This window comes from Mizuhopecten yessoensis, unplaced genomic scaffold (assembly GCF_002113885.1).
Source record: "Mizuhopecten yessoensis strain PY_sf001 unplaced genomic scaffold, ASM211388v2 scaffold11091, whole genome shotgun sequence".
Taxonomy (NCBI): Eukaryota; Metazoa; Mollusca; class Bivalvia; order Pectinida; family Pectinidae; genus Mizuhopecten; species Mizuhopecten yessoensis.
In genome coordinates, this window is record NW_018408875.1 from 1,179,617 (window position 1) to 1,185,138 (window position 5,522).

Genomic DNA, 5,522 nt, shown 5'->3' on the forward strand with positions numbered 1-5,522 from the left:
TTGGGCCAGATCTGTCAGACTCTCATTTGGTTTCCTTGTCTTGGAGGTAATTTGAGCTCTGTACATCTCGCACTGATTTTTCGGTTCGAACCTAGCTGTTAAAATGCTGACCAAACCTTTGAATGATTGCATGTCTTCACACTTAAGATCTGATATGACGCCTCTTGCTGTTCCAGTCATGGATGCAGCCAACTTAAGACTCTTCATTTCATCTGTCCACTGATTCAACCTGGATATCAATTCATAGTGACTCAAGTAGTCAGTCCAACTNCGGCTACACCATTTAAAACAAAGTGGTTTTAGTAATTTTTCAAAATGATGCGGCTCTTCGAGTTCCCCCTTGGATAAACACAGCTTATAAGACGAAGCTATCTCTATAGGACAGGAAAAAATAAAATAAAATATGTGTATTGTATGGCGTCACGTGAAATTCTTGTAAATCATCTGATACAAGGAGACAGAAATCACAACAATGATAAATAAACTCATAGAGATCGTCATAATGACAAAGCGCTTATAGTTGTCGTCTGCCAGCAATTCGTCAGTATGTCTTTTGGCGCGTTCATGTCTAGCTTTACTTTTAGGGAAGTAATTTTTGGAAAACAAGTTTTCCCTAGTCTGTTCCTGATAGTTATCATGCTTAAACATGAAATGTTTCTTCTGTACAAATACTGGTGGAGTGATTGTTCCCGGCACTCGTCCTGTGAGTCCTTCGCCATTTCGGAAGGATGACTTCCGTTCCAGCGCGACGGGCGGTGATACCCGTTCCGGTGTTAGTAAACCATCGCGTTCGGAACGCTTCCTTGCTGCAGTCAGATTCAGAGGAGTGCCATCCTGTCCCTTAAACAGACTGGATCGTCGTCTCTGTAATATTGGGTTGTGCATCGTCTTTGTTTATTGTGCAACTTTACTGGAGAAACCAATGACAGCAAACGATGGCGATATTTAACATGTCGACAACCTATATTTTGTCTACTACCAGACGAGCATGCCCAACATGTCCGCCGGCACTACTGAAATTAATTGTCCTTCGTCTGTTCTCTTTGGCCGCCTCGTCTGTAGCTACGTTACGTATACATCTCCGAGCGAAAATGTACAACGTTATGCTACAGAACTCTCCACTGCCACACTTAATCTCAAAATTTAGTGTAAGTTTACGGGTTTGAAATTACAACAGGCGGCCTTGGTGATTATTACACTACCAGCATCTCGGACAGATACACGTGGTTTTTGTCCAACGAATTATCGCGGGCCGAGACAGTCACCAAATAGTTGCCTGATGTTTAGCAGCAGCCTCCTTAATAATGCATGACCCGTTACATGCAAGCCAAATGAAAGTAATGATGTGGTTATGGTGTGTCCTTAGTGGCATTTCTTAAAGACACGAGCCAGGGTCTTGTATAGGCAGAAAATACAAGAAACTGGACTCTTGTCACGCTGAGCCGAGCAATATGGTCCGTCGAACAAAATGACGTAAATAATTTATAACTAGGATCCGACAAACTGCTTACTGTCGCCTCCCCTCGGTGAAACTTTGGGCGTCAGATCTACAAAACAGACAAACAAATAAAATGTGTATTAAACCTATCTCATTATTATGCGAATAGTTGCTTCTTGTGACCGTCCATAAAATACCGCCGTGATATTGCTTATCTATACATTTGTAAATGTCGTATTCCTAATCTGGTTATCGGTAAATGTTTAAGTACACACATATTTTATACAAGGCAATGTAGTCTCGTGGATATTGTGTTATGGTATGGTGCATATAGCCTCCGGCCATTTTGTTGACCTCAGATAACCGATATCGCTATCAAAGCTGTCAATAGACAATTACATGAAATGTGACATGTGTATGTCCGCGTTCGGACACACAACGTGACACCATTGGTGTTAGACGTATATACAGTATAGAGCGAGAAATATTCATCCAACCGGATATTGAAGTTTACAAAAATTTAAATATAGAATATTTTCTCCGGAAATTAAACGTAAATGTAACTTCGATTTAACTGCTAGCAGGATTTCTAGGTAAATGATCACAAGATGTTAGGTATACATGTATGTATGTATATAACACAAACACAACAAATGTTTCCGAGAATTGACTCTAAAAAAGTAGCGTAAGTGAATTTCATTTCATGTGTCGCACACATAATGATATACTGGTTTGTGTACGAATTCAGGTTCGGAGAAATGTGTGTAGCATTGTTTTTCCCCCCCTACAAAATGTTAAGGTGTAAATTCATTTAATACATGAAATATGTATCAACTTGCTGCACGAGCGAACATTGACAACCAGTTACTACGTTTAAGTCGTTGTCGTAAATTTACCAGAAACACGTTTCTCTTTGTGATTCAATCAACCAGGAACTAGAGGACTTTGATGACTGTGAATGTCGTTAACGAGCAACAGACTGACATGAAACAAGGGGAGTTAAGTCTGTATCCACCTCAGATCAACCGACATCACACCTACACAGTGTAACACATTTGTAATACACAAGGGATGTAATCCACCTTAGGTCAACCGACATCACAACTACAGAGTGTAACACATTTGTAATACACAAGGGATGTAATCCACCTTAGGTCAACCGACATCACACCTACACAGTGTAACACATTTGTAATACACAAGGGGATGTAATCCACCTTAGGTCAATCGACATCACACCTTAAATGAAGCGGACGTAAAACCACTCAAACAAACAAATAAAAACCACTTACAGTGCGATTAACAAATTGTTATACACAAGGGAAGGTAATCCGCCTGAAGTCAACCTTCATGACACCTTAAGTGCGTGCAACAAATTTGTAATAAAACAAAAGGAAATAATCCGCCTTATGTCCTATATCACACTTACAGTGCGAACAAAATTGTCATAAAATAAAAGGGAGTGACACACATTTTGTCCTATATCACACTTACAGTGCGTGCAACAAATTTGAAATAAAACAAAAGGGAGTAACCCACATTTTGTCCTATATCACACTTACAGAGCGTGCAACAAATTTGAAATAAAACAAAAGAGAAACACACGTTTTGTCTTATATCACACTTACAGTGCGTGAACCAAATTTGTAATAAAACAAAAGGGAGTAACGCACATTTTGTCCTGTATCACACTTACAGTGCGTGCAGCAAATTTGTAATAAAACAAAAGGGAGTAACACATTTTGTCCTATATCACACTTACAGAGCGTGCAACAAATATGTATTAAAACAATTGCAAGTGGCGGCAGGTGATGTTAGGGATTTGAATCCACATTAAAACCATTGACATCACATCTACAGAGCCTGTAACAATATGATAGCTATGGGAGATAGTCAGAAGGCGGGCCCTCACAATGCAGGTGAGAAACATCAAAGAACGTGCTCGGAAAAAAATTATACTACTATTCGATACAGAGAACGGTAGGCAGGAAGTCAATATTTCGCCATGTTTGTCTGTTGCAATATCGTTGCCTAACCTCTTAACTCTGTTAGTGGTGTGTGGGACCAATGTACTGTCAGTGCTTCTGAAAATTGAATGCCGACGTAAAACAACCTCCTACGAACTAACTAACTTTATGTTGTACACATCTTAATCATTAGGATATTTTCCCGTCCGCGGCAGCGGGTAATGTTCTTGCATTTACGTGAAACGTCTTAATTAGACAAGGGGAGAAAACCAGTAAACGAGATGAGCAGACGAAGCTATCAGCAGTCGATATTTGCAGTGATGCGCAGTCACACATATAAGTAGACATGTGATTACATTGGAGATTTAAATATCTATTACACTGACAAGTAATAGGATTATTGTGACTCTCAAGCCCAAAGCTTTTGCCAAACATGGAAAAGCCTGAAGCTCATCCCCGCTATAAATGGCAGTATGATAATGTAAACGTGTATCGCGAGGAACGTTACTGTAAGATGATTACAAAGGAATTGTGTTTATATAACGCAAGCACATATGTATACTGTAACAAAATCATTCACAAATTCACGTATACATGCTCAATACATACCATGGCCCTGTGACCAAGTATTATAATTTTTATTTTTTTCCAGGCCGATCGAATGACCAATTTTTGGGATGGAGGACAAAGCTTCTAATTGGTTGAAACATTTTCTTCTTTTTTTCCTTAATCCTAAACAGGACAGTTTAACTCAAGTTCTTACTGCAATGTTCCTTTCATTTGTCAAGTTTCGCCAGAATCAATTTCAAAACTTCCCAAAAATGGTACAAAGTCTCCCAAGAGATAATGTTATTTCAATGTAGCAGAATTCAAAATGAAGGTTACCGAGATCCGCTAATGCGTGTTACTAAACCATTCAATAATATATGATATACAGAACAGTGGGTCTCCTTTTGAGAGACACCTATTCAGGCCCTCGGGTCTCCCTAGAACACCGCTTTAGGGAACATATATGCAGAACACTCATTGGAGAGACACGTGAACATTTCTTTGGGACTCTTAGGACACCCTTTAGGAGGTGCATAAACAGACCCTTGGATCTCCTGGAACCAATTGGGGCCCTCGGGTCTCCTACAGGAAACCCTTTTCTGAGACACATACACAGGCCCTCGGGTTTTAAGAAATCCGTTCGAGAGACATATACAGACCCTTGGGACTTTGAGAAGGACATATACAGACCATTTGGTCTTCAAGAACACGCTTTTGAGAGACGCATATACAGGCCCTCGGGTTTCCCAGAACGCCCCTTTGACTGACACATACACAGGCCCTTGGGTTCCCTAGAATATCCATACAATACAATGTTAATCGATAATATTTTTGTTACGCATTGGCGGGGCAAGTGGGTCCACGAAGTCAAACCTCTTACCCCTTCTTTTAACGTAAAATAAATGTGCAACTTCCCGGGAGGGGGTGGGGTGGGGTGGTGATGATGGTGGTGGTGATATGGTGGTGATGGTGGTGGAGGTGGAAGGGTGGTGATGGTGGTGGTGGTGGTGGTGGAAGGGTGGTGATGGTGGTGGTGGTGGTAATGGTGGTGGTGGTGGTGGTGGTGGTGGTGATGGTGGTGGTGGTGCTGGTGGTGGTGGTGATGATGGTGGTGCTGATGGTGGTGGTGGTGGAGGGGTTGTGATGGTGGTGGTGGAGGTGGTTATGGTGGTGTTGGTGGTGATGGTGGTGATGATGGTGGTGCTGATGGTGGTGGTGGTGGAGGGGTTGTGATGGTGGTGGTGGAGGTGGTTGTGGTGGTGTTGGTGGTGATGGTGGTGATGATGGTGGTGATGGTGGTGGAGGTGGAAGGGTGGTGACGGTTGTGGTGGTGGTGGTGGTGTTGGTGGTGATGGTGGTGATGGTGGTGATGGTGGTGGTGGTGCTGATGGTGGTGGTGGTGGTGGTGGTGGTGGTGGTGATGGTGGTGATGGTGGTGATGGTGCTGATGATTTGCGAGCTAGTGTGAGTGTCTTCGATGATAATGGTAGTGATGATGGTTGTGGTCGTGATGGTGATGGTGACGATGGTGGTGGTGATGGTGGTGGTGGTGGTGGTGGTGGTGGTGG

At 42.2% G+C, this 5,522-nt stretch overlaps 1 long non-coding RNA gene across 1 annotated transcript in view; it reads right to left on the reverse strand.

The window, feature by feature from the left end:
• Window positions 1-277: 277 nt before the first annotated feature.
• The window catches only part of LOC110465590, a 9,802-nt gene continuing 4,557 nt past the window's right edge, over window positions 278-5,522 (reverse strand). The window contains exon 3 of the long non-coding RNA XR_002464630.1: window positions 278-1,547. This is a non-coding gene — a long non-coding RNA (uncharacterized LOC110465590). The remainder of the gene's footprint in view (window positions 1,548-5,522) is intronic.